This window comes from Anas platyrhynchos, chromosome 1, assembly GCF_047663525.1.
Source record: "Anas platyrhynchos isolate ZD024472 breed Pekin duck chromosome 1, IASCAAS_PekinDuck_T2T, whole genome shotgun sequence".
NCBI classification, from domain to species: Eukaryota; Metazoa; Chordata; class Aves; order Anseriformes; family Anatidae; genus Anas; species Anas platyrhynchos.
In genome coordinates this window covers 106,902,725-106,922,037 of record NC_092587.1, presented here as the reverse complement: position 1 = coordinate 106,922,037, position 19,313 = coordinate 106,902,725, and positions in this window count along the sequence as shown.

Below are 19,313 nucleotides of genomic sequence, written 5' to 3'. Positions count from 1 at the left end.
GCTACCTTCCAAGGGGGATTTCAGAGAAAAAGAGAACTTCTTCTTTTTTAAGGATTAGCAAAAGACAAATACTGTAATAGTTTACCAGCTAGAAGTGTGTTTTTCTAGATACATTGTGTTGTTCCTGTGCACCTTCTGTGTTTCTGGTCACACTTCTACATTTCTACTTCCATTAATTCATGCAATTATTTTTCTGCCTGCCTTGTTAATACAGCACGTACATGTACATGAAATGGACAAACAAACAAACAGAAAGGAAATGAATGCATTCTGTTCGTTTCTAGACATTTGATAACAATTTGCTGGTAACAAAATGACTACAGTATTTACAGGCATTCAGAAAAGAGAGTAACAGTTCTGCTCTCAGTCTGGTAAACAATTAAAGAGGAATTATTAGAAGAGCTAATATTGTTCTTTTTCAAGAATATTGTGTCACTGGAAATACTATTAGGAGGACATACTTAGTTGTCTCTTCTCGCATCTAAGTAGTACTAGAGTTAGGAGAGGGGCCATTTCCCTCTCAGGTCCTCTACTTCAATTGATTTAACTGCTGAAAATAAGGACAAGGTTCATTTACTCATCACCTCGGTGGCCAGGAACCTACACAAGGTGTAGCTGGAGGTAGGATAAAGTCACACACCTTAACAGATGAAAAAGTTGCCTGTTTGCCTTACCATAGTAATTAACAAATGATCTCTGCAGAGATAGTAATATATGTTCATAAATAAACTTTCCCTGTTTGCAGCAGTGAGATAGTAATCTGTCTTACATTACAAAAAGTTTTGGAATTTCTAACAGCATACTTGTCTCCATATACACCTATTTTACCATAAGTACTTGAGATTTGCCTTTTAAAAGAAGAGGAAACGTAAAGGTTTTGGTTGACATGATCTGTTCTTGGTGAGATTTCTAAGGCACACAGTCACAATGTTGCATCAGACATGGGCAGAGGAGATAAGGTTGTATGGGAACAGTTGCTGTGTCTGCAAACATGATGTATCTGAAATAGCTAGCTGGAGCAAGTTCTGCAATGGGAAGGTGAGATAAAACTAACCTGATCTGAAGATGTTCCTCAGAGGTCAGTGTTGGGGCCCATCCTCTTTAATATCTATTGATGATTTGGGTCAGGGAATCAAGTGCATCCTCATTAATTTGAAAATAAAACTAAGTTGGGGGGAAGTGTCAATTTGCTGGAGAGTAGGAAGGTGCTGCAGAGGGACCTGGATAGGTCAAATCGGACCTGGATTGGCAAAGGCCAATGGGATGAGATTCAACGTGGTTAAGTGCCAGGTCCTGCACTTTGGCTACAACCCCATGCAATATGCTACAGGCTTGGGGAAGAGTGACTGGAAAGCTGTGCAGACGAAAAGGATCTAGGAGTGTTGGTCCATGCTCACCTGAATATGAGCCAACAATGTTCCCAGGTGGCCAAAAAGGCCAACGGCATCCTGGCTTGTATCAGGAACAGTGTAGCCAGCAGGACAAGGAAGGTGATCGTTCCCTTGTACTCTGCTATCGTGAGGCTGCACTTCAAGTACTGTGTCCAGTTTTGGGTGCCTCACTACAAGAAAGACATCAAAGCCCTGCAGCATATCCAGAGAACGGCTATGGAGCTGGTGAAGGGTCTGGACCACAAGTCCTATGAGGAGTGGCTGAGGGAACTGGGATTGTTTAGTCTGGAGAAGAGGAGACTCAGGGGATTCCTTAGTGCTCTCTACAATTACTTGAAAGGAAGTGATGGGGAGCTGGGTGTCAGCCTCTTCTCACAAATAACTAGTGATAACTAGGTAACTAGAGGGAATGGCCTCAAGTTGTACCAGGGGAGGTTTAGGTTGGAAATCAGGAGAAATTTCTTCGCAGAAAGAGTAGTCAAGCATTGGAATGGGTTGCCCAGGGAGGTGTTGAAATCACCATCCCTAAGGGTGTTTAAGGAGACATTGTACATGTGGTACTTAGGGACAAGGTTCAATTGCTGGTATTGGTGTTAGGGAGACCAGACGGTCTTGGAGGTCTTTTCCAACCTTAATAATTATATGATCCTATGATTCTATGATTCTATGTCTTACACTGGTGAAGAGAAATTTTGGCCTCATCAGAGTCAAGGCAGCTGCATATCTAAAGCTGTGCTTACCACTGCTGCATCATGACAGGGTGATATTTTAAAAGTTTTTCTTGCTGTTAAGTAGCCTAACCTCACTGAATTAGTAAGAAACTCTGTTAATTATATATCCATATATGGGGCCAATTTTAAACTGTTTATTCATTCTGTTTGTCACTTTGCTGTGCATTTGTCTTCAAAATATTGTACAAACTCCAAAAAAAAAGCATGACTCTAACCTTTTCATGGTTCACAAAATACTGTATGCATGATAAATTTGATGTTTCTTGCTGTTGTGAGGAAGGGAGCATCAGATACTTCTTATATCCATCACTATGAAAGGCTTGTGAACAGATTTATCACAGGAGAATAAAGATTATAATCTAAATGTGCCTGTGTAGATAATCTGAGAAACTACATTTATAATTCTAAGGAATTTTAAATGATGAAATCTACAGTAAAACCTATGCAGTTCTTCCTTTTAGATATTTAGTATTTATTTATTTATCCCACCCTTCATCTGATATTTGAGTGTAATGAAAAACTAATAACATATCTCTCTCAAAGTATTCAATGAAGCAGATAGTTTATTCAACATACAGAAAATGTTGCTTAACAGTTCTGAGTGTAAATATTTTAGCTTTATATGAAGAAACTATGAATATAAACTGAATTTATAGTATTTGAAGTTTATTTGTAAAACACCATAACATAAGGAAGTACCAATCATCTTTATTTTATAGATGGAAATTAAGGCACAGTGTGTTAGAATAATATTTTTAAATGCATTTTACACTGAGAATCACAGGATAAAAGACATTTTTATATCAAGGTTTACTATCAGTCAGAGAGAAGAGCCACTGGTTTACAGAGCTCTGTACCTTTTGTGCTTCCTGTGGCCCAGTCTGTAGAAAATTATTTATTTATGATGTCTCTCTCTTGTTGTGCAGTTAGGACACGTTCCATGGAACAAATCCTTTTGATTTTCATAACCTTAATTTTTCAAAATCTCATTTCCAACACTCCCCCCTAACTTTTCTGTTAAGATGTTCAAGTATAGTATGCCATTGTCATGAAATATTATTTGCAGATTATGAAAGATATTTTGGTCCAAAGGCTTTGTCTACATCTAAATGAGCAGGCACATATAGCATAAAAAGTAAATAGTGATTGCCCCACTAAAGTCCCTTACAATTGACTTGACCAGGTGCTGGAATTCATGCAGACATTGGCAATCTCTTAGGGCTCTTTATCTTGATTTGAATTGTTATATAACAATCAGTTAAATTACTGGATCTATTTTTAGGTTAAATGATAGTTCTTTCTCCAAGTTGAGCGTAAATCATAACATATTCTCAGGATCATTCACGTTCAAGGAAATAGTGAAAGTTTAATGCTATCTTTAAAAATGTTGTCCCATTCGGATGTGCTCCTCTATTATCTTCTCATTTCTGTAATTCTCTAACCCTGAATTCATTATCTCAGTGAATACTGCCCTGCATTTTAAACTTTATTGGAGCTGCATTTTTTAATTTTATTTCTTTTTAGCTTAGAAATCCCTTTCATCCATATCAAAAATATTAGTTACACTTACTGCTAAAAGCCATACTTCTGATTTAAATGCATTTTGGCACTGTTTGTTTGCATGTAATACTTTTAAGATGTTATGCACATTTTCATGCCAGGTTAAGTCCTGGCATGATTTGATTTTTCATTTAGCATCAAGCTTTCTACTTTACTGTTGCAAAAAATCACCCTTTTCTTGTGAGTCAAAAAATGATAACAAAAAAGATGTCCACTTGATGGATAAAATATTGGTATTTTTCTCAGAATTCAAACTTTCATTCAGTATACTAATATATTATAATTAATAAATTGAAATTCCTGGAGACTTAGCTGGCATTTGTAGTTTTGGGACAGATTTTCCTCTATATTTGTTGAACAGTAGTAAAATTTATTTTCTATTGCTCATTTTAACAGAGGTGACAATAATTAATGGTTCTTAATATCTGCATATATATTATCTCATAACAGATGAAAAGCTCTTACATAGAATAAGATATCTTTTGCACAATACAATATCTCTTGAACATCTACATTTGTAATTGCCACACTCAGAGCACTTTGTGTGGGTGAAAGAGGAGCAGAAATAAAGTCTGAAAATTTGTATCAGTAAACCTGTTAAGAAAAATTAGATTGGTTTGCAAATTAAATCTTTATATGCTTTCTTTCTGGTATAAAGAAATGGAAATAAACCTTCATCTGTTCCTCTTAATGATTATTATAAGAAAATAAGATAGTAGAGAACTACGATATTTAGAACAATTTTCTTGGTTATGTAAAAAGCACAATTTTTATAAATAACATTTATGACTCTGAACCCTTAAGACAGATCTTCTTCATCCTATAATGTAGCTCCATCTAGGGCAGGAGCATCAATATCAGTGGGATGTGAACATTTTAATGTGCTTTTGTTGTTGTTGTTGTTTATTTGTATTTCTAATATAATTCACCAAAAGCCCTAGTGTAGAAAAGCAATTCAGAATGTGCTTAAGCCCTACAAAATTTGATTAAGGTTAAACTTGGGCTTTAAGAGAAGAACATGCCTAAGTGAATAACTGACTCAGAGCTTCAGACTGAGTTAGGATCCAGCTGGAGCAGCAAATCCCTCATATGTTCGGGGTTGGTTGGGAGTTTATGATTCACACCATCACAGTCCTCCAGCTCTGGGTACCTGAAGTCCTGAAGCCCATCACCGACTATTAAAGACAGAGGCAAAGGCATTAAATGTCTCTTGCTTTGCCTATGTCTTTGTTTATGAGGTGACCATCCCCATCAAGTAGCAGACCTATGTTTTCTCTGGTCCTCCTTTTTCTATTCACATATTTAAAAGAACCCTTTTTATTGTCTCCCACAGACTTGGCCAGCTTCTATTCTAATTGGGCTTTGGCCACACGGATTTTCTCCCTACAAAAGTGAACAGTGTCCCTGTAGTCCTTCCACATTGCCTGACCCTGCTTCCAAAAGCCATACACTTTCTTTTTATGCCTAAGGTTCAGAAAAAGATCTCTGGTCAGCCAAGCCGGCCTTCTGCCCTGCCTGCTTGACTTTTGAGATTTTAGAATTGCCTGATCCTGTTTTTTTAGGAGGCAGTGCTTAAAGATTGATTAGCACTGATAGATGCCAACACTTTCAAAAGCAGTTTCCCAGGGGACCTTGCTGACTAGTTCTCTGAGCAACCTGAAGTCTGCTTTCCCCATATCCAGGACTGAAGTTTTGCTGGCAGTTTTCCTCCTGTCACTAAATATTTTAAACTCAACTGCTTCATAGTCACTATGACCAAGACAGTTGCCAGTTACCACGTTCCCCACAAAACCCTCTGTGTTCTCAAGCAACAGATCTAGGAGGGCACCTTTCCTAGTTGGCTCCCTTAGCACCAAGAAGTTATCATCAAGGTGCTTTAGAAGCCTCCTGGGTCTGCTTGTGTTGGTCATGTGATATTCCCAGTTAATGTCTGGCAAGTTGAAGTTCCCTATAATTGTTGAAGGAAGAACAGCCGAAAACACGACAGACACTAGTATGGTCAGATCATGCTCTCCCTTTATTACACAAATTGCCTTACTTTTATAGTGAACTTAACAGGGGCGGATAGTGTCTCACACAAAATTATTGGTTAAAAGCACTCAGACAAACAACTACAAGAAAACAACCCTACCTGCAAGAAAATAACCCCCTTGTGATTAGCAGTCACGTAGACCTTGTCCTTCAAGCCAACTACTGGCAACAATATTTTTCTAAATTCCTCAATTGGGTGATGTGGGAACACTGTCATGGGAACTTCTCATAGTCGTCCTGGTAGCTTGGTTTGCTCAGCTGCAGCAAACCGGGGGATCTTTGCTGTTTCAAAAATCCCTCAACATACAATGACAAGGGCAGTTGATCTGGAGGTATTTTTTAGTTCCTCAAAGAATAATTCATCGGTGTTGTCATCCTGGCCAGGTGGTCTGTAATAGACTCCGACAACAACATCCACTTTATTTGTTTGTCCCTTAATCCTTACCCAGAGGCTCTCAACTTTGCCATCACCAATTGCAAGATCCACACAGTCCAGCCCCTCCTTTACATGCAGCACCACCCCACCACGTCACCTTCCCTGCCTGTCCTTCCTGAGGAGCCTGTAACCATCTATTGCAACACATCAGTCACAGGACTCATCCCACCATGTTTCACTTATGCCAAAGATAACATAGCTCTGGGACTGAGCCAAGACTTCCAGCTTATCCGGTTTAATCCTCATACCGGGTGCATTTGTGTAAAAACACTTCAAATGCACCTCATTGTACAGAGCACCTCGTGGAGCTGACCAAAGGACCTCACTAGCATGCAGTCCCTCTGATTTTGGCATGCTATCCCTTAGGTTATCAAGAGCAGGCCTGGTTTTATCGCTTTCCCCCTTTGACTCTAGTTTAAAGCGCAATCTATCAACCCTGCTAACTCCCGGGCAAAAATCCTTTTCCCCCCTCTGAGAGAGGTGCATCCCACCTGGTGCCAGCAGGCCCAGTGTAGCGTAGACCTTCCCATGATCAAGAAAACCAAATTTCTGCTGGTGGCACCAGTCTCAAAGCCACATATTGATGAGCCAAATCTGCCTGGCAACATTGATCCCTGCTACTGGAAGGACAGAGGCAAATATGACCTTCACCCCTGATTCTTTAACCAGTTGCCCTAAAGCCCTAAAGTCTCTTTTGATTTCTTTTGGACTTCTTGCTACCTCATCATTACCAGCCTGAAAAAGCAGTAGGGTAGTAGTCAGAGGGCCATACCAGGTGAGTGACTTTCCTAGCAATAACTCTTACCTGAGCCACAAGGAGGCAGCAGACTTCCCTTTGGGTTGGGTCTGGATGGCAAATTGGGCCCTCTGTCCATTTCAGAAGGGAGTCCCTTATAACAATAACCCTTCTTTCTTTTTTGATAAAAGATGTAGTGAGTCAGGGGTATGTTGCCTTGCGTTAGGCAACCCTTCCAACTGGATTCTAAAACCATTGTTTTGCAACAATTCTACATCGTTGCAATTCTATATCGTCATTTTGACCGTCATGTTCTAGAGACTCATACCTGTTATATAAGGGTAGTTGGGAAGGTGAGGTAGGCAGGGAGAGGGCTCGCCTACCACCCTGAGCAGAAACCTGCATCCATTCCCCTGCTTGTCCTAGGTTCTCTCTTACTGCCTGGTGGGATGGGGGAACCTTTGTTTCTTCCGTGTTGGCTGGCTCATGAGTCAGTCTCAGGGAAGGTAGGATATGCTTCCACAAGTCAATTTCCCTCTCTGACTCCCTGATGCTCCTCAATCTACTTACCTCCTCCTAAAGCTCTCCCACCAGGCTGAGCAATTCTTCAACCTGGGCACACCTCTTACAGGCATACCCACTGCTGCTGCTGTCAGACACTGACAGAAGGCTTAGGCACACCCTGCAACCCATGACCTGGACAGCTGTGTGTTTCCCCAGCTACATGTTCTGTCTGTGTAGCCACATCAGTAGAGGCTGCAAGAGATGCAGAGGACACAGCTCTCTGTGGCAGGGATCCTCATGAGCAGGTTACAACCACCGTTGGGAAAGACCATTGGAAAACTGTGGTGAGAGTGCCCTCTCTGTGTGCACTGCCATGAAAACTGCCACACTGCACTCTGATTTACACGTCACGCCCTGTTTGCTGCACTTCTGGTCACTCGTGCTCCCTAGGGGCTACCTTTGTATGGCCAGGGAGGGGGCACTGCTGGCTCTGCCATGCCTCATCAGCTGCCCTCATGAGAGCTGCCGGGTCCTGGTGGCTCCCTCGGCTGCCTAGAGTGGCCTCAATGCAAGAAAAAAGCCCTGCCCACCTCAATCCCCCACTCTGCTGCAAAACGCATCAGCCTGGTTTAAGCTTTTTAATGACTGCAGCTGGGTTTCTGCTAGCAGATAGAAAAGCAAATTGAGTCTCTGCCTCTCAACACATACAGTCAGATACTGCTTTTTCAGTACTCCATTTTTTTCTCTGTAGGATTCAACTGATGTCAGTATCAGATCAGTAGCTGTGGAAGACAGCAATTTTTTTTCTTGCTATTTTCTTCTTGCCAACCACTGTTATCAACATCAAGGGCAGCAGTAATTACAGTGTAATTATCTATGCATCATCATTTCAGGCAGCTCCAGTTGTCTACTGAAAGTTTTCAAAAACCTTTCCCCTATAACTCCTGAATACTTGACAGTTCAAATGTTGCTTTTACCTTTATTGCCAGAGTAGTGTACCCATTTCTGACAAAAGGAAAAAAAATATATTGATGCTCAGATTTCAAGCCTTCTTGAAGACAAAAACAAATAGTTCTATTTCTTTAAGATGTTAGTTATCAATGGTAAACAATAGGTTAACAAAAAAGTCAACTTTCTAGTTACTACTTTGTTTCTCTGATCTCTTTCTGTCAGTATTCAAGGTTCAGGCATCATGTGGTTTGGTTTTGTTTTGTTTTTAAAGTTAGCTACACTCCTATGCAAGTTATTCTTCTTCAAACTTTTCATAGAAAACATTGATTTACAGGAAGCATTTTAAATTATTCTCAGGTACAGAGTATCCAGAGGAAAATTTACCTTTCTGCTTTCATAACAACATAGCTTCTTTCCTAAAGCCAAATCCATGTTGAACAGGAACAACGTTTAAAACAATAGGTAAAATACATTTTAAAAATATATTTTAATGCATTAAAAGATTTGCAAAAGTAGGAGTGGAAATCAGTATGTGTGTTATATAACAATAGAGACTGAACTATAAACTATTATTAAGATAATTTTATATTAAAAAAATATATATGTTTAATTGGATGATGGAGGTCAGGAAGAAAATTTTTGCAGTTAAAAAAGCTTAGTAGCATTATTTCAGAGAATAGAAAAGAGAAATTAAGTAGGAATTCATTTCTTACTTCACATCATTATATAGCTCACAGCATCTTAATAACAGCCAAGCAAAGGAACAGCTTAAAATCTAAAATTAGCTAAATTGTCCTCAGAACAATGTGATGCTTTAAATAGAAAGATAATAACAGTATTATAAATAATTAATGGTTTTAAAGACACAGCAGCAAATAAAGCTGTTGGACCAGATGGATTCTTCAAAGAAACTTAAAAGTTACTACCTCCAAGCTTTAGTATCTTGCTATCTATAATAATCTGATTTTCATCTCTTATATGATATCATCTCATCGCAGTCTACAACTTCCTCGTAAGGGGGTGTCGAGAGGCAGGAGACCTTTTCTCCATTAACACCAGTGACAGGACCCGCGGGAACAGGGTTAAGTTGAGGCAGGGGAAGTTTAGGCTTGACATCAGGAGGGGGTTCTTCACAGAGAGGGTGGTTGCACACTGGAACAGGCTCCCCAGGGAAGTGGTCACTGCACCGAGCCTGACTGAGTTTAAGAAGAGATTGGACTGTGCACTTAGTCACATGGTCTGAACTTTTGGGTAGACCTGTGCTGTGTCAAGAGTTGGACTTGATGATCCTTAAGGGTCCCTTCCAACTCAGGATATTCTATGATTCTATGATCTCTTATTACTTTTTTTCTCTATTATTCTGAGCAGAAATCCTCTAAATTTTTGCATAGTACTAAAAGACTTTGTATTCTCCTGTAGATATAAAGCAAAATGGAGTACAACATCCTAAATGCCAGCACTTGTTGGTTTAAACAATATGGGGGAACTCCACAGCTGAATAATTTTAGAGGTTGATTTGAACTTCCGGGTGGCTAAATGCAGGTATTCAGATTCATGTTTAAAACCCTCTGAATGAAGTCACTGAGTGACTTAGTAGATCCCAAAATGGTTCCCACATATAGGGAGAGAGATGTGTGAATACACACATACACATATATTCATACATATTTATTCGTGATTATATGCATATATATATGCATTTCTATACTTGCAAACACACACTTTACTTTGGGAAGCTACTATTCCTATCATAGTTGTGACACAAGAATAAATAGAATCACTGAATTTCTAGGTTGGAAGAGACCTCAAGATCATCGAGTCCAACCTCTGACCTAACACTAACAGTCCCCACTAAACCATATCCCTAAGCTCTACATCTAAACGTCTTTTGAAGACTTCCAGGGATGGTGACTCCACCACTTCCGTGGGCAGCCTGTTCCTTGGGCAGACTGGGGTAAGTTTGAGGACAGATTTTATATAACAGTTTTTTTGTTTGTTTCTTTAAAGTTCTTCATAGCTTGGCAACTTATGTGATAGAAAAACTTGTAACTATAAGTTATTTGACTTTCTCTTTATTACCTTCCCCATCCCTGTGGTGTGCCCTGTACCCGCCTCCCCATCCCCCTCCCCCTTTTTTTTCTCCCCTGTAAAGCACATGAAAAAGCACATGATGTACTGTAACTTGATAACTTTATTATTCTTCACAAACATTTTCTTCACAGTGATGTTTCAGCTGTATCTCTCAAAGATGGGAGAAATCTTGAGTTCTATTTAAATACAATAATCTTTCATGGAGAAAAAAAATGTTTGTCTTCATCAAGCATTATAGAGATTTTTAAGTTATTCACAGTATCACAGAATAGTTGAGGTTGGAAGGGAACTCCAGAGGTCATTTGGTCCAAACTCCCTGCTCAAGCAGGGTCACACACAGCAGGTTGCTCAGGAGCATGTACAGCGATGAAAATTACATGACCACTCTGGGCAACAATGCTCAATCACTTGCATAGTAAAGTGCTTCCTTGAGTTCAGACAGAACCTACTGTGTTTCATTTTTATCTCATTGTGTCTTAGAAAATGATATATAAGAGCAGTTTTAAGGCTATCATCAGAGCACAAGACAGATTTCCTCTGGTCCTTGGGGGACTGTAGGAATCATGTTTCTGGTTTCCCATATTACTATTGCCAAGGTCAGCTTATGTTCCTGATCATGCAGTGCAAATGTTGTGAAGATGTGCAGCCTCTTCCTGTCTCCCATCCAAGCTAGATTTCCTTTGTCTCTGAAGCAGAGGCTTCTGAGCTATCATTCCATGAGTTATTGTTAGAATGGGAAGAATGTTTGTATAAATGCTGAACCAAGCCATGTGGCAGTTTGCTAAGGATTAACTCAGGGATTACTTTCATGCAAACCATAGTTTGGATGCACTGTCAGCAATGCTGGTAGAAAAAAACATCACTTGCAGAAATTTTATTATTGCCTCTGAACACCTCTATATGCAGATTTGCAGATTTTATCATTCACAAAAAATAGAAAGGGTTTAAAAAATATCAGTTTACCATAGTAGCAGTGTGTATGTGCATTTGCATGTATAGCCTGAGTATCTGAGAAAACCTGAAACTAAAAACCTAGCATATAGGTTACCATATATTACTTTGAAAAGGTAATGCCCAGCTTTAATGAAATTAAAATAAATAAATAAATAAATAAATAAATAAAAAATCCAAGCCATAAACTGTATTTTCTCTCAAGAAAATGGAACGTATATTTGTATAACACAAGATGGTAAAATTAACTCCACCATCCCCACACAATCATATTCTGATACATCCAGTAAGCAGTTTCTCTGAAGACTACAGAGCACTAAAATAATAGCTTTACACATTTAGGTTTTAACAACCCAAAAGAATCACAGAATCACAGAATCACAGAATTTCTAGGTTGGAAGAGACCTCAAGATCGAGTCCAACCTCTAACCTAACACTAACAGTCCCCACTAAACCATATCCCTAAGCTCTACATCGAAACGTCTTTTGAAGACTTCCAGGGATGGTGACTCCACCACCTCCCTGGGCAGCCTGTTCCAGTGTCTAACAACCCTTTCAGTAAAGAAGTTCTTCCTAACATCTAACCTAAAACTCCCCTGGCGCAACTTAAACCCATTTCCCCTCGTCCTGTCACCAAGCACGTGGGAGAACAGGCCAACCCCCACCTCTCTACAGCCTCCCTTAAGGTATCTGTAGAGAGCGATAAGGTCGCCCCTAAGCCTCCTCTTCTCCAGGCTGAACAAGCCCAGCTCCTTCAGCCGCTCCTCGTAGGACTTGTTCTCCAGGCCCCTCACCAGCTTCGTCGCCCTTCTCTGGACTCGCTCGAGCACCTCGATGTCCTTCTTGTAGCGAGGGGCCCAAAACTGAACACAGTACTCGAGGTGCGGCCTCACCAGAGCCGAGTACAGGGGGATGATCACCTCCCTAGCCCTGCTGGTCACACTGTTTCTGATACAAGCCAGGATGCCGTTGGCCTTCTTGGCCACCTGAGCACACTGCTGGCTCATATTCAGCCGACTGTCCACCATCACTCCCAGGTCCTTCTCTGCCTGGCAGCTCTCCAACCACTCATCTCCCAGCCTGTAGCTCTGCTTGGGGTTATTGCGCCCCAGGTGCAGGACCCGGCACTTGGCCTTGTTAAACTTCATGCAGTTGACCTCAGCCCATAGGTGCAGCCTATCCAGATCCTCCTGCAGAGCCTTCCTACCCTCGAGCAGATCGACACACGCACCTAACATGGTGTCATCTGCAAACTTACTGAGGGTGCACTCAATGCCCTCGTCCAGATCATTGATGAAGATGTTAAAGAGGACCGGCTCCAGCACCGAGCCCTGGGGGACGCCACTAGTGACTGGCCTCCAACTGGACTTGGCTCCATTTACCACAACTCTTTGGGCCCGGCTATCCAGCCAGTTTCTAACCCAACGAAGCGTGCGCCAGTCCAAGCCAATAGTAGCCAGTTTCTTGAGGAGAATGCTGTGGGAGACGGTGTCAAAAGCCTTGCTGAAGTCAAGGTAGACCACATCCACAGCCTTTCCCTCGTCCACCCAGCGCGTCACTTTGTCATAAAAGGAGATCAGGTTCGTCAAGCAGGAAAAGACTGAACAATCTGCCAATTCATCTAATTAATATTATTGATTCAGATTCAAGTAGGATTTCCTGTAGGAAGGTGATGTATTCCACAGCAAGCTAGAGTTCACTGATCCTCACCTCTGAGGTCTGTTTGTGACATAATATGAAAATTACTTTTTAAAAAATAGTTGATTTGAAGAATAGTCATGATATAAACAAGATTGTTGAATATCATATTAGGTAAAAATAAGTAGACAAAAATAGTATTCAGTATGCAATAACAGAATTTCTCAAAACATGTGTCAAAAGTTATCTTTTGGGTTAGTGCACTAGTAAATTATGAAAACAAAACCTAACTCAAACCATGTTATATAAAATCTGTAGTTAAGGCTACTGTAAAATGTAACAGTTCACTTTGCTTTCTTTATGACACTTAGGGGTTTGTTTCTCTTATAGCTTGGATAATAAATTAAATTTGCATTGTTTAAAAACCTTCTCCCCTTACCTCCCAATTGTGCTGTTTCATTCAGATGGAGTGAAGGTTTAGAGCAATTCAGAGTAAAGAAATTGAATGCTAAGTTTCTTCCAAAATAATTTGTTTTGCATTTTTGTAGTGTCATTTAGACTTGAAGATAAACCTGACAGATAAGAGGTATAATTATCAATCTGCAAAGAGTGTAGTTTCTTTGAAGGTTTCTGATTCAATTAGAACAAACCACAATGAAAATATTTTAGATGCCCAGAACATAACAATTAAAAACACAACATAAAGTTCAAATGTAATTGCTCAAAGTCTCTCATATTTGAGTAAAATAAGATACTCAAACCCAGGAAAAAAAAAAGAAAAAAAAAAGTCACAAAATGGTATTCAGTGGTTTATTATCACTGAAAAAATAAAAAAATAAACATTTATACTTGTCTGCCATCTCTCCCCTGATCTATATTTCTTTCACATGTCCATTAGATTAGAGAAGCAAGATTTCAGAGGTAAGGAGGGCCTTTGACAGTCACAAACTTTTCCTCAGTAGGATAAAGATATAAAGATATGTTGTTTTTCAGTAAGTGATATTTTCTGTAAGTGATAAGTGATATTTTTCATTGTTTTATTTATTTATTTATTTTTATTATTATTTTTATTGGCAAAGTTATACAATACTATTGCTGAACTGGACTAAGTTTTGATGTTGTTTCATTCCTGGAGTAGTGCAACAGATTACAAGTAACTACTAATTATAGAGCTTTCCCTTTAAAGTATGTCTGTTTGTGAGATTCTGAACTGTCTAAGCTATCCCACATTAGCAGTCTTGCATTTTATACAGTATAGAAAAATCACCATCATCTCTATAAAGAAAGCAGTGCATGAATAATTTTTTTTCTTTCCCCAAACATATGAAAGACCCAATTAATTAAATTTTGTGAATTGTTCAAGTGGTTAGTCAGCTTTTCATCAAGGCCTTAGTGTCTGCAAAATGTGGCTGAAAATCTGTGCAGTTTAGGAGTAAGTGCCTAAAACAGCACCAATCTGAAATCAATTACAAAGGCATGTAGATTTGGGGGGGAAGATGTGGTTTGAGGTGTTGGACATATACTCACACCTGAGAATTATCTGAGGAGACAGATGACTGTTTTTGAATTTTAAGAAAGAAAAAAAAAGGTGGATGGAAGATAGCATTTTGGTATAAAGATTTAATGACAAGATTTCAGATTTCCTTTGGTATAAAGATTGTTTCATAGATTCTTCATGTGGATTTTTGTTTATGAATTAATTCAATTCTAGTCTGAGAATAATACAACACCCTCGTCCCTACCTCCAACATTCCCCTCCAGAACAATAAAGAAAAAAATCAAACAATATTCTTTTCAATACTGTATTTCAACAAGTAGAGTGTTGAGAGCATTAAGGGCAATAAGTAATGAATACAACCCTACCATATGCTAAAATGATGCTTTTCCAAAGTTATATACAAATTCTTCAACATTTACACTTTTTTTTCCACCACCATTTGTCTACTTTATGTTGACATACTATACTAAAGAGTTGATTTTTTAAAAGAACTAGCAATTGCCAGACATCCCATTGATTTTTGGTTTTGTACTTTTGAACATGCCTACTTCAACTGATAAAACAATTTGCGGTCTTTATTTTATATGAGCTAAAGTACATTTTAAATTTTTAGAGAAACATGTAATACAATGAAACCCAAGTTGATCCATGTAGTTACAACACAAGAACAGACTATGATATATTACTTGTGCCTAACCACAAAAACAGGAGTGCATTAAGCATAGAAGGACAATGCAAGTTGCATAGGATGAATTGATTTATCTGGATAGGTAGGTATTTCAAGAAAAAAACAACTTGTTTTGATGAAGGCGTATTCTTGTTCAGGTATAGAATAGTAACTATCTCTATTCTTCCACCTAACTCTTAAACTCATTAATTTATTTCAAGCAAGCTGACAGAAATGTGTAAATGTCTCTTTGATATTAAACTTCAACAAGTTTTGAGTGTAGAAATGGCCCTGCACAGAGGATCCTTTATGATGTCACATATATGCCCAATTAAGGCAGAACCCATGGCAAGTGTACATTATTTACACGACTAGAAAGAATCTGCACCAGAAAAGCTCTTTAATGTCTCCCTGCTGCAAGGAACTCATCAGTCAGGGCCCACAAATCAACCATGAATCACAAATCTATAGGAATCCAGGCCTCATTAATTCTGGTGCTCACAAAACTGCTTGGTTTGCAAAAGAACTCCAATAAAGCTTGTTTGTATCTTTAGTCTTATAATGAAGTTTCTTTTGGATTTTATACGTGTTCATAAGCATATAGCATTCAAGAATTTTAACTATTGAAAAACCATATTCAATGTAATGTTACCATTAGAATTAGCATAATTTTAATTATATACCATCATAATCTCATTTTTGTTATTTTCCATTTAAAAGCTTCATGCTACCTGAGTCTTCTTATCAGTGTTGGCTGTTTTTTCTTGTAAAGTGACCCTAGTCATAGAAATGTTCCCCAGCTTCTTCATTTTATATGTTCATTAAAGCATTAGAGTTGAGTCCTCACACACATAAAGCTGAGTGCATCTTGAAGTCTTTGAAAGTTTAAGGTCCTCATAATTATAAATAAACATTGATAATGTTCAGTTGAGACAAGATAACATACTAAATGTTACCAATCTAAGAAATGTATATCCAGTAATTGTTTTTAATGTAATGCTTACCACATCTTTAATAATAATAATAATAATAATGAAAGAAAGACATTGACATAGACTGGGTAAAAAAAATAGCTTGCTTGCTAGTGTTTCATCCAACACAAAGGTTTCCTCATAACAATTTTTGAGAAAGTTTTACTTTCTCAAAGGCAGGATGGATAAGTGCACATTGTAGTCTCTACACTAGTAAAGTGATGAATCAGATTCTTGGATGGATCAATTAGTTGTCCTTGCCATTTGATCCATCTCAGTTACTGGTGAACAAGTTTCATTATGTGTTTGAGAGAACAATTAGTGAAATACAGTGTGAAGCACTGAAGAAACATTGTCACAGAAAAAAATATCTCAGCTGATTCTCCCTCCCTCCTCAGAAAGGTGACCAAGAAAGAAGTGAAATAAGCTCCTGAAGAGTAAGCTGAAATGAAACAGACATTTGACAGCAGCTCTGAGGTTGCTGAAGTTGTAAAATAATTGTTTGTTTTTTTTTTTTTTTTCTTGATCTTGATTTTTTTTTCTTTTTGATCTTGATTCTTCCAGCCTGAGCCTGCAAGTTGCAGGATCAAGGTCATTTTCTAAACCAATTTTCAGCTGCCCCATCTTTGCAATGTGTACAATGTACTCAAAACACTTTGAGACTGCTATACTTGTGCAAAAAACACACTACTTATACTTGGAGTAGGCTATAAAATTATAGGTTATTATAAAAAATAAAATAAAAAATAAAAGCCTAATGGTTAATACTGGTTATCTATGCATTAAGGTCCCAGTTTGGGGTATTTCTGTGTTCTTATATTGGATGTATATTGCTGGCATTTGATGTGCCTCAGTGCCCTCTGTTTCCAGGCATCTCCATTTATTTTTAGTAGGTAGGAAGAAAAATATCCAACTTTTGGAATTACTGCTACTCTGTAATTGCAGTGTCCTAATTTCAGTAGTTCAATAAAAAGGAAAAAGAAAACAAAGGATAAAAAAAGTAAATTTACAATCAGATTAGCATATACCATATGTCTCCATAGATGAAGATATGTTGGGTTTTAAATTAAAGGTGCGGCTTAATACCTTTAAATTAAGAAACAGTCCCCTTCATGCAATTCTAAAATGACACATTAAATCAGTGAAAGTAAACACTGTTTTATTCTTCCTGACTAGGATAAGGATTAGAACATTTTAGATATGATCCTATCTGAAATAAGGAATTAGAGCCTGAGCAATATCTTCAGCATATTAAGTGAAAGTACACAAAAAGAAAACCAGCCTACTTGCAAACATTCTGTGGAAACCAATGTGTTTCACATGGATAGATTAATGAGGGTGGCCTTCTGGACTGTGCTTTTGGGCTTTATCAGGCACGTGGCCTGAACCTTAGGTCAACTGAATGCCCTGATAAGCTTTTGTCTGTGGGTGAGAGGAGGTGATACATTCCACTGATTCTCCCTTAATGAACAAAACTTTTGAATGATCAGCTTCAGATGTTCAAGTTTCCACTTATCCATACTGAGGATTACTGTTAACCCATTTCTTAAGTATTCCAAATTTGTTCTCCATATCAAAGTCTGTTCTTTTTTCCAATAGTTCATGTATTTCCCTTTTTATAGCACAGCTGTATAAAAATGTGTAACATTTACCACAAAATGGTATTAAAATCCCTTAAAATTAGTTTTTACTGGTAGTGCCTTTCTGATATGTGTTGTCATTCTTAGATGAAAAATAATCATAAAAAAGTATATTGAATTAAAACTAATGCCATACTGAGAAAGACCAGTACTTTTTCCATTATTCTGTCTCTGACAGTAGCCATAGAAGATTATGCTTAGAGATAGCAAGAAACCCTGGTTTCCTTTGGTATGCAGTTGATTCCCCATTAATTCCCCTTGCACCTGCAGTTGTTTTGTTGGGTATATCTTATTATCTTATTATGATCTTATTGTCCACAGTCCTGTCTGGGTCCATTTTGAACATGCTGATAATGTTTGCTTCAACAACTTCCTAGAGAAAAAAGCTTTGGAAGTGTCCCCCTGTTTCACTTACTGGTCTCAAAAACTGCTCCAAAATCTACTGCCGTAGGATTTGGGAACAGCAGATCCACAGTACCCTTATACACCACTTTAACAACTGTACAAATCCAAGGCCTATCCTCTCTCAGCATGATCCACATTGCAGAATCACAAGCATTTTCCTCTGTTTTCATAAGGTAATTGCTCCATAGCCTTGATTACTTGGTTGCCTGTCACTGTACGTTTTCAAACTTTGTTATGTTCTACATGATGTGCTGTGGCAGTAGCCTGGTAGACATGACTTCTTCCACTATTTGCAGAAAGACACAAGCTTTGAATTAACCTGCTAGTTCAGGGTCTCAAGGCCTAATATCTGAGCCTCAGTTCTGTGAGTACTGCTGAGGAGAAAGGTCTGACAAGCTGCAGGCACTTCCTGCAGGATAAACAGGCCCCAGGAGCACTGGGAGTTGTGAAGCCCTAAGAAGGGAACAAGCTTTTCATTCAGATAGCCCCAAGAAGACACAAGTCAGAGGAGGAAGGAACAAACTTCACATACCTTCCCAAAGAAGCTGGTGACTTCTTGCAGACTCTCCCCACACCATTTCTGTAGAAAGAAGTCTGGAATGGAATCATTGACATCATGCAAAAGTGCTTTGGAAGGATAAGCATAACGTAATGGCAAGCAAAGAAAAAAGGTAGATGATAGAAAAATATTTTTGTGTAACAAGTTTAGCCATACTACTAATGAGGCTTTTCTGCATTGATTATATAATTTGGACTGTTGGGCTGTTGGCTCTTTCCTTGTCAAATTACAGGACTGAGTAACATGACCAGAATAGTATGCACTGTTCAAGAAGTCAGTAGCTTTATATAATAGCAAAATGACACCATCTGTCTTGTTCCCAATATCCTCCTCAGTGATTCCCAACATTTTGTTGGCTCTTTTGGCTGCCAGTAAACACTAAGTAGATGATTTCAGAAAACTGACAGCAGTGACTCCAAGATCTCTTTCCAGAGCTGAGACTGCCAGTTGTGAGTTCAGTATCACATAAACATGGTGTAGATTACTTTTGCTTCATGTTACCTTACATTCATCTGCTCTGCAGCTAATTCAACAAATTTTTGCACTCATGCTC